The sequence below is a fragment of the Manacus candei genome, unplaced genomic scaffold (assembly GCF_025592945.1).
Source record: "Manacus candei isolate 608988 ecotype Guabito, Panama unplaced genomic scaffold, ASM2559294v1 h1tg000143l, whole genome shotgun sequence".
In the NCBI taxonomy this organism is placed as follows: domain Eukaryota; kingdom Metazoa; phylum Chordata; class Aves; order Passeriformes; family Pipridae; genus Manacus; species Manacus candei.
The window spans coordinates 223,576-234,992 of NW_026138191.1; the positions used below are offsets into that span (position 1 = coordinate 223,576).

Consider the following 11,417-nt stretch of genomic DNA (forward strand, 5'->3'; position numbering starts at 1 on the left):
CAAAATCACCTTCAACAAGAACCTCCCACACGAAAATATATTTTTACCATAACCATAATCCTCACCCAACCATTCATTATCTTGGCCTTCTCAGCCTTAGAACTGATATTATTTTATATCGCATTCGAAGCTACCCTAATCCCTACCCTAATTCTAATCACACGATTGGGTAGCCAACCAGAACGTTTAAGTGCTGGAATCTACCTCTTATTTTATACACTAATTAGTTCTCTTCCCCTATTAGTAGTGATCCTCTATCTTCACACCCAAACAGGAACTATACACATCACTATAATAAAACTTTCACACTCACCTCGTACAAACTCCTGAACAGGCCTCATATCAAGTCTAGCCCTATTGCTCGCTTTCATAGTGAAAGCTCCCCTTTACGGACTACACCTGTGACTCCCAAAAGCCCACGTAGAGGCACCAATCGCAGGATCCATACTCCTAGCTGCGCTCCTCCTCAAATTTGGGGGATACGGCATTATGCGTACCTCAATAATTATAAACTCCCTATTAGACTACCTCTACTACCCATTTTTAACCCTAGCCTTATGAGGGGCACTAATGACAAGCTCCATCTGCCTACGCCAAATCGACCTTAAGTCATTAATCGCCTACTCCTCAGTAAGCCACATAGGTCTAGTCATTGCCGCAACAATAATCCAAACCCACTGATCCTTTTCAGGGGCCATAATCCTAATGATTTCACATGGACTCACCTCTTCCATACTATTTTGCCTAGCTAATACAAACTAGGAACGCATACATAGTCATACTCTCCTTCTAACACGAGGCCTACAACCCCTTTTACCTCTAACAGGAATCTGATGGCTCCTAGCCAACCTAACAAACATACCTACCACTAACCTGATACCTACCACTAACCTGATAGCTGAATTAACTATCATAATTGCACTCTTCAACTGATCCACCTTCACCATTATCCTAACCGGAGCCGCAACTCTACTAACTGCAGCCTATACCCTCTACATACTCCTTATAACCCAACAAGGTCCAACTCCAACCTATATTACAACCACTCAAAATTCAAATACACGAGAACATCTCCTTATAACACTTCATATCCTACCCTCCCTCCTCCTCATCCTAAAACCAGAGCTAATCTCAGGAATTCCCACATGCAAGCATAGTTTTAAACCAAACATTAGACTGTGATCCTAAAAATAGAAGTTAAACTCTTCTTGCCTGCCGAGGGGAGGTTTAACCAACAAGAACTGCTAACTCTTGCATCTGAGCCTAAGACCTCAGCCCCCTTACTTTTAAAGGATAATAGCAATCCACTGGTCTTAGGAGCCATTCATCTTGGTGCAAGTCCAAGTAAAAGCAATGGACTTCCCATTAATCCTCAACACCTCTATATTCTTGACCCTGGCTACCCTCTCTATACCCATCCTACTCCCCCTCCTATCCAAAAACTACCTAAACTCTCCAACAACCATCATACACACTGTTAAAACTTCCTTCATAGTTAGTTTAATTCCCATAATCCTCTCCATCTACTTAAATATGGAAAATACCACTTTCTATTGAGAATGAAAATTTATTGCGAACTTCAAAATCCCTTTTAGCCTTAAAATAGACCAATACTCCTTAACGTTTTTTCCTATTGCACTATTCGTAACATGATCTATTCTTCAATTTACAACATGATATATAGCCTCAGAACCCCACACCACAAAATTCTCTCTTTACCTTCTAATCTTTCTCATTGCGATACTCATCCTAATCATCGCTAATAACATATTCCTCTTGTTTATCGGCTGAGAGGGAGTCGGAATTATATCCTTCCTCCTGATTGGATGGTGACACGGTCGAGCAGAAGCCAACACCGTTGCACTTCAAGCCGTACTTTACAACCGTATTGGGGATATTGGACTAATCCTCTGCATAGCATGACTAGCATCCTCAATAAACACTTGAGAAATTCAACAGCAATCCTCCCCAAACCAAATATCCCTTCTCCCTCTCTTAGGGCTCATCCTAGCCGCCACAGGTAAATCTGCCCAATTTGGCCTGCATCCATGACTCCCAGCAGCTATACAAGGGCCAAACCCTGTACCTGCCCTACTCCATTCCAGCACAATAGTAGTTGCCGGAATCTTTCTACTTATTTGCACTCACCACATATTATGTAACAACCAAATTGCCCTAACTATGTGCCTTTGTATAGGTGCCCTATCCACCCTATTTGCCGCTACATGCGCTCTTACCCAAAACGACATCAAAAAAATTATTGCTTTCTCTACATCCAGCCAACTAGGACTAATAATAGTCACTATTGGCCTAAATCTACCTCAACTAGCCTTCCTACACATCTCTACGCATGCATTCTTTAAAGCCATACTCTTCCTTTGCTCTGGGTCTATCATTCACAGCCTTAACGGTGAACAAGACATTCGAAAAATAGGAGGATTACAGAAACTACTCCCTACAACTACCTCATGCCTGACAATCGGAAATTTAGCTCTCATAGGAACACCATTTTTAGCAGGGTTTTACTCAAAAGATCTCATTATCCAAAGTCTTAACACCTCCTATCTAAACACCTGAGCACTCCTCCTAACCCTCGTAGCTACAGCTTTTACTGCAACTTACAGCCTACCTATAGCCCTACTAGTACAAACTGACTACACCCGGATTCCCTCCATTACTCCCATCAATGAAAACAACCCAGCAGTCACAAACCCAATTACTCGTCTCGCTCTCGGAAGTATTATAACTGGTCTATTAATTACCTCTTATATCTCCCCTACAAAAACCCCTCCTATAACCATACCACTGGTCACAAAAACCACTGCTATCATTATTACAACATTAGGCATCATTCTGGCATTAGAACTATCAAAACTCACACATACCTTCTCTGTCCCCAAACAAAATATCACTATAAACTTCTCCAGCACTCTAGGATATTTTAACCCCCTTATACGCTGCCTCAGCTCTACTAAACTCCTAAACAACGGCCAGAACATTGCATCCCATTTAATCGACCTATCCTGATATAAAAAAATAGGCCCAGAAGGACTAGCGACCCTTCAACTCAAAGTATCCAAAATCTCAACTACTCTACACTCCGGACTAATCAAAACCTATCTAGGATCCTTCGCTCTATCTATCTTAATTATAATCTTATTTACACAGAACTAAGAATTAATGGCCCCTAACTTACGAAAACATCACCCCCTTCTAAAAATAATCAACAATTCTTTAATTGACCTCCCAACACCACCAAACATTTCTGCCTGATGAAACTTTGGATCTCTTCTTGGCATCTGTCTAACAATCCAAATCACCACTGGCCTCCTACTAGCAATACATTATACAGCGGATATCACCCTGGCATTCACGTCCGTCGGCCATACATGCCGAAATGTTCAATTCGGCTGACTAATCCGAAACCTCCATGCAAACGGCGCCTCCTTCTTCTTCATATGCATTTACCTACACATTGGACGAGGATTCTACTATGGTTCCTACCTATATAAAGAAACCTGAAACACAGGAGTTATTCTCCTCTTAACTCTAACAGCAACTGCCTTCGTAGGATATGTCCTCCCATGAGGCCAAATATCATTCTGAGGCGCTTCAGTAATTACTAACCTATTCTCAGCAATTCCTTACATTGGCCAAACACTTGTAGAATGAGCTTGAGGAGGATTCTCAGTTGACAACCCTACACTTACCTGGTTCTTTGCCCTCCACTTCCTCCTCCCAGGTCTCACCCTCATCCACTTAACTTTCTTACACAAAACAGGCTCAAACAACCCCCTAGGTATTTATTCAGACTGCGACAAAATCCCATTCCACCCCTATTTCTCAATAAAAGATATGCCTTTTGTTCCTCCTCATTCCTCTAATAACACTTGCCATATTCTCACCCAACCTCTTAGGAGATCCAGAGAATTTTACACCCGCAAACCCACTAGTAACACCTCCCCACATCAAACCTGAGTGGTACTTCCTATTTGCGTATGCTATCCTACGATCAATCCCCAACAAATTAGGAGGAGTCCTAGCCCTAGCCGCCTCCGTCTTAATCCTATTTCTAGCCCCATTCCTCCACATGTCAAAACAACGAACTATAACCTTCCGACCTCTCTCCCAGCTTTTATTCTGAATCCTAGTAACAAATCTTTTAATCCTTACATGAATCGGTAGCCAACCAGTCGAACATCCATTTATTATCATCGGTCAACTTGCCTCAACTACCTACTTCACAATCATTCTCATCTTATTTCCCATCACCAGCCTTCTAGAAAATAAGATACTCAACCTCTAACTACTCTAATAGTTTATAAAAAACGTTGGTCTTGTAAACCAAAGACTGAAGGCTACCCCCTTCTTAGAGTTTTCCAAAAAATACCCAAACACCCCCCAACTTTCCAATCAACACGTACATCAAGGGGAGGGCCCCCCCCTCCCCCCATACCCTACGGTATGTATTACTTTGCATAGCATCCTCCACCACACTAGACATAACATGCATGTAGGAAAATCTGACATAACGTTATTGCAAATCCATCCAAATATTTCATACTATCTCCCATACAACCCAAAACTTGTCATATACAGACCTAGGCACATTCCCACACAAGGACATAACTTGTCATGTTCTAGGAATAATACCGCTAACCGAACTAGAACCTAAAACTGCCAATTTTCGCATAAAATCCCCCTCAATACGAGGAACGCCACAGGACCTAGAATCCATGGTCCATGGACCACTCACCACTTAACCTTGCTCTATGTACCAACCAAGAAGTGCTGGGTTATTCATTAGTCGTACTCCTCATGAGAAACCAGCAACCCGGCGTTAGTAATGTTTATCATGTCCAGCTTCAGGTGTATTCTTTCCCTCTCCACCAATAACCCACTCTCATAACTTGCTCTTTGTCGCCTCTGGTTCCTCGGTCAGGGCCATAACTTGCTTAATTTTCCTAAACTTGCGCTCCGTTACTAATGGTTGGGGATGCTCGGCCAACTTGGACCTCGTGATCGCGGCATTTTCCCTTTTCTAAACTTTTGGTTTTTTTTTTTTGGGTAGATCTCAATAAGCCCTTCAGAGTGCTCCGCCAGGGGGCTCCCATATATGGTTGACATGGACCCCTTATGGTCGGCGAGCGGTTTTCTCACTTTCGCGTGAAAATTAATGATATGGTTTCCAAGTGTGCTATTCGGTCTCATAATTGATGTACTGATGCACCGTCACGTGCTGTTGGCTTGGTTTTTCCATTACGTCTCTCATCAAGTTGCAGTTTAATTAATGCACGCCAGACATATTTTTTGTCGTCAATTTCACAAAAAATGACAAAAATTTTGTCATTTTTTGCAATGATCTAGGGACTTTCCCTCTAATCATCAATAATTTTTGTTTTTTAAACTTTTAACAAAAATTTCAAATTTTATAAACTTTCCATTCCCCTAATTTTCCAATTAAAACATTTGTATCATCAATTTGTTAAATTTTTTAATACACTTTAATTTACACCATCATTTCCTTTCATCATTCATTTGTTATTTGCTTGTTTGTTTGTTTGTTTACACTTTAATTTACCCCATCATTTCCCTTTATCATTCATTTGTTATTTGCTTGTTTGTTTGTTTGTTTACACTTTAATTTACCCCATCATTTCCCTTTATCATTCATTTGTTATTTGCTTGTTTGTTTGTTTGTTTACACTTTAATTTACCCCATCATTTCCCTTTATCATTCATTTGTTATTTGCTTGTTTGTTTGTTTGTTTACACTTTAATTTACCCCATCATTTCCCTTTATCATTCATTTGTTATTTGCTTGTTTGTTTGTTTGTTTACACTTTAATTTACCCCATCATTTCCCTTTATCATTCATTTGTTATTTGCTTGTTTGTTTGTTTGTTTACACTTTAATTTACCCCATCATTTCCCTTTATCATTCATTTGTTATTTGCTTGTTTGTTTGTTTGTTTACACTTTAATTTACCCCATCATTTCCCTTTATCATTCATTTGTTATTTGCTTGTTTGTTTGTTTGTTTACACTTTAATTTACCCCATCATTTCCCTTTATCATTCATTTGTTATTTGCTTGTTTGTTTGTTTGTTTACACTTTAATTTACCCCATCATTTCCCTTTATCATTCATTTGTTATTTGCTTGTTTGTTTGTTTGTTTACACTTTAATTTACCCCATCATTTCCTCTCACCCTCTCACCTCCCCAATTAATCACCCCTACTACTCTAATTAATATCCCGCCCACATGGGCCTTTAACAGTTAACCCCAAACTTTTTTCCAACCCTTCAGAAAAAAAGGAATCAAACCTTTATCACCAACTCCCAAAGCTGGCATTTTCATTAAACTATTCTCTGAACCACACCACCTTAAACCGCCCGAATCGCCCCACGAGACAACCCTCGTACAAGTTCTAGCACAACAAACAACGTCAACAACAGACCCCAGCCCGCAATTAAAAATTGACCAACCCCCCAAGAATAAAACATGGCCGCTCCCTCAAAATCCAACCGAACAGATAAAACACCCCCACTATCCACCGTGTTCATCCCCAACCACTCTAACTCAGATAGCGCTACAATAAATACCCCACCTCCCAACACTAAAACTAACCCAGCACCATACCCAACAACCCGCCAGTCCCCCCAAGTTTCAGGAAATGGATCTGCTGCCAATGAGACCGAATACACAAAAACCACCAACATCCCACCTAAATACACCAGAAATAGCACTAATGATACAAAAGACACCCCCAAACTCATTAACCATCCACACCCTACAATAGACGCCAACACTAACCCCACTACTGCATAGTATGGAGAAGGATTGGAAGCAACTGCTAGTCCTCCCAAAATAAAGCTAACACTTAAAAATAGTATAAAGTACGTCATAACAATTCCTGCTTGGCTTCTATCCAAGACCTTTGGCCTGAAAAACCATCGTTGTAATTTCAACTACAAGAACATAAACCTTAACAAACCCACCCCTTTCTACCCCTCAAAGCCCCTCAACAACACATTTTTGTTATCCAATTGAACTACTTCTCCAACCACTAAACAAACCCTAAATCAATGTCAACTATCACTACAACTAAAACAAGCCCCAATAATAATCACTATGCCTAAAACAGCCTTAGTCCTTGTAGCTTACAATAAAGCATAACACTGAAGATGTTAAGACGGCTATTGCACATACCCAAGGACAAAAAAGACTTAGTCCTAACCTTACAGTTAGTTCTTGCCAAATATATACATGCAAGTATCCGCATCCCAGTGAAAATGCCCTCAGCACCTTAAAAAGACAGTAGGAGCAGGCATCAGGCACACCACTCCAGTTGTAGCCCAAAACGCCTTGCCTAGCCACGCCCCCACGGGTTTTCAGCAGTAATTAATATTAAGCAATAAGTGTAAACTTGACTTAGTTAAAGCAACCTACCAGGGTTGGTAAATCTTGTGCCAGCCACCGCGGTCACACAAGAAACCCAAATTAACTTTATACGGCGTAAAGAGTGGTTTTCCACTATCACTTCAACTAAGACTGAAATGTAACCAAGCTGTTATAAGCACAAGATGCATCTAATACTCCCATAGAAATGATCTTAGCTTCATGATCAACAAAACTCCACGAAAGCCAGGACACAAACTGGGATTAGATACCCCACTATGCCTGGCCCTAAATCCTGATGCTTTCACCACTTAAGCATCCGCCTGAGAACTACGAGCACAAACGCTTAAAACTCTAAGGACTTGGCGGTGCTCCAAACCCACCTAGAGGAACCTGTTCTATAACCGAGAACCCACGATACACCCAACCATCCCTTGCCAAATCAGCCTATATACCGCCGTCGTCAGCCCACCCCTAAACTGAGGGTTTAACAGTGGGCACAACAGCAACATCCCACTAATAAGACAGGTCAAGGTATAGCTCATGAGATGGTAGAAATGGGCTACATTTTCTAACATAGAATACCTCACGACAAGGAGTGTGAAATCACTCCTAAAAGGCGGATTTAGCAGTAAAGCAGGATAATAATGCCTCCTTTAAGCTGGCTCTGGAGCACGTACATACCGCCCGTCACCCTCCTCACAAGCTATAATTAATTCTATTTATAATAAACCCTTAAGCTAGAGATGAGGCAAGTCGTAACAAGGTAAGTGTACCGGAAGGTGCACTTAGTCTACCAAGGCGTAGCTATAACTAAAGCATTCAGCTTACACCTGAAAGATATCTGCCCCATATCAGATCGCCTTGAAGCCTAACTCTAGCTCTTCTACCAGATTACATAGAAACCAAGTTAATACCACCTATTAAATCAAAACATTCTCTTACTCAACCTAGTCTAGGCGATAGAAAGGTAAACTCAAGACGCAATAGAGATCATGTACCGTAAGGGAAGGATGAAATAGTAATGACAACCCAAGCAATAAATAGCAAAGACCAACCCTTGTACCTTTTGCATCATGATTTAGCGAGAAACTACCCAAGCAAAACCCCAATTTAAGCTTGCCTCCCCGAAACCCAAGCGAGCTACTCACGAGCAGCTATCTACTGAGCAAACCCGTCTCTGTTGCAAAAGAGTGGGAAGACTCGTTAGTAGAGGTGAAAAGCCAATCGAGCTGGGTGATAGCTGGTTGCCTATGAAATGAATCTTAGTTCCCTCTTAATTCACCTCCCAGGACTACACTCAACCCACATGAAGCGAATTAAGGGCTATTTAAAGGAGGTACAGTTCCTTTAAAAAAGAGTACACTCTCCCTTAGCGGATAAATTCAATTACAACTTAACTGTGGGCCTTCAAGCAGCCACCATTAAAGAATGCGTCAAAGCTCCTCTCCCAAAAAAATCCAAACTCCCTTATGACTCCCTCTTCCCCAATAGGCTAACTTATATTAAATAAGAGAATTTATGCTAAAATAAGTAACTAGGGATCCCCTCTATGGTGCAAGCTTACATTACAACATTATTAACAATCCACAGGATATTTTTTAACCTTAACAAGACCTTATACCCAAAACTCTGTTAACCCACCTATGGAGCGCCCCCAAAGACGATTAAAATCTGTAAAAGGAACTAGGCAAATCCAAGGCCCGACTGTTTACCAAAAACATAGCCTTTAGCAAACCAAGTATTAAAGGTGAAGCCTGCCCAGTGACAATACGTTCAACGGCCGCGGTATCCTAACCGTGCAAAGGTAGCGCAATCAATTGTCCCATAAATCGGCACTTGTATGAATGGCTTAACAAGGTCTTAGCTGTCTCCTACAGATAATCAGTGAAATTGATCTCCCTGTGCAAAAGCAGGAATATCCCCATAAGACAAGAAGACCCTGTGGAACTTTAAAATCTGCTACCACTCCCATTAACAATACTCACCCACAGGGCCCACTCCCCGGGATTTTGCTGGTATGCATTTTTTGGTTGGGGCGACCTTGGAGATAAACTCAACCTCCAAATACCAGACAATCCATCTTAACCAAGAACTACCCATCAACGTGCTAATAGCAACCAGACCCAATATAATTGAGTAATGAACCTAGCTACTCCAGGGATAACAGCGCAATCTCCTTCAAGAGCCCACATCGACAAGGAGGTTTACGACCTCGATGTTGGATCAGGACATCCTAGTGGTGCAACCGCTACCAAGGGTTCGTTTGTTCAACGATTAACAGTCCTACGTGATCTGAGTTCAGACCGGAGTAATCCAGGTCGGTTTCTATCTATGTTATAACTCCTTCTAGTACGAAAGGACCGAAGAAGTAAGGCCTATACCACAAGCACGCCTTCGCACCCAGTAATGAACCCAACTAAATTACTAAAAGCTTCACCACAACCCCCTCCTAGAAAAGGACCGCTAGCGTGGCAGAGCTTGGCAAATGCAGAAGGCTTAAGCCCTTTACCCAGAGGTTCAAATCCTCTCCCTAGCTCCGACACAAATCACATGACAATTCACTTAACCCTCACTTACCTTATTATATCAATATCCTATGCTCTCTCCATCCTCATCGCCGTAGCATTTCTTACCCTAGTTGAACGTAAGATTCTAAGTTACATGCAAGCCCGGAAAGGCCCTAATATTGTAGGACCATTTGGTCTCTTACAACCTATAGCAGATGGAGTGAAGCTATTCATCAAAGAACCTATTCGTCCATCGACTTCATCCCCCTATTTATTTATATCTACCCCTATATTAGCCCTTCTCCTAGCAATTACAATCTGAACACCACTTCCCCTACCCTTTCCTCTTACCGACCTAAACCTTGGCATACTCTTCCTTCTAGCGCTATCTAGCTTGGCAGTCTATTCAATTCTATGATCAGGATGAGCCTCCAACTCAAAATATGCCTTAATCGGTGCCCTCCGAGCAGTCGCACAGACTATCTCCTACGAAGTTACCCTGGCCATTATTCTCCTATCCGTAATTATCCTTAGTGGTAACTACACCCTCAATACCCTAGCTACAACTCAAGAACCTCTCTACCTCATTTTCTCCTCCTGACCCCTAGAAATAATATGATATATCTCCACTCTTGCCGAAACAAACCGTGCTCCATTTGACCTGACAGAAGGAGAATCTGAACTAGTCTCAGGGTTCAACGTAGAATATGCCGCAGGGCCATTCGCCTTATTTTTTCTCGCCGAATATGCTAACATTATACTAATAAATGCGCTCACAACCATTCTATTCCTAAACCCCAGCTCACTTAATCTCCCTCAGGAACTCATTCCCCCTACTCTAGCTACAAAAACCCTCCTCCTTTCCGCAGGATTTTTATGAATCCGTGCCTCTTACCCTCGATTCCGATATGATCAACTCATACATTTGCTCTGAAAAAACTTCTTACCCCTAACATTAGCCTTATGCCTATGGCATACCAGCCTTCCTATCTCCTATGCAGGCCTACCTCCCTACCTAAGACACTCAAGGAAATGTGCCTGAATCCAAAAGGGTTACTATGATAAAGTAAATATAGAGGTATACCAGCCCTCTCATTTCCCAATTTTAGAAAAGTAGGAATCGAACCTACGCTAAAGGAATCAAAATCCTCTATACTCCCTCTATATTATTTTCTGGTAAGGTCAGCTAATTAAGCTATCGGGCCCATACCCCGAAAATGATGGTTTAACTCCTTCCCTTACTAATGAATCCCCAAGCTAAACTAATCTCCACAATAAGCCTGCTCTTAGGAACCTCAATCACAATTTCAAGTAACCACTGAATAATAGCATGAGTCGGCTTAGAAATTAACACTTTAGCTATTCTTCCATTAATCTCTAAAAGCCACCATCCACGAGCCATTGAAGTCTCTACTAAATATTTTCTAACCCAGGCAGCCGCATCTACGCTACTTCTATTCTCCAGCATGACCAATGCATGATTCTCTGGCCAATGAGACATCACC

The 11,417-nt window shown here is 41.5% G+C and overlaps 1 long non-coding RNA gene and 1 pseudogene across 1 annotated transcript; one reads left to right on the forward strand and one right to left on the reverse strand.

Annotated features, from left to right (window-relative positions):
• The first annotated feature begins 2,817 nt into the window (after positions 1 to 2,817).
• The window catches only part of LOC127462898 (cytochrome b-like), a 34,735-nt pseudogene continuing 26,135 nt past the window's right edge, over positions 2,818 to 11,417 (forward strand).
• LOC127462901 (uncharacterized) lies at positions 6,437 to 7,042 on the reverse strand. Its single transcript, XR_007900590.1, has 2 exons — positions 7,003 to 7,042; positions 6,437 to 6,611 (listed from the first exon to the last, which is right to left on the reverse strand). It is a non-coding gene; the product is annotated as an uncharacterized LOC127462901 (long non-coding RNA).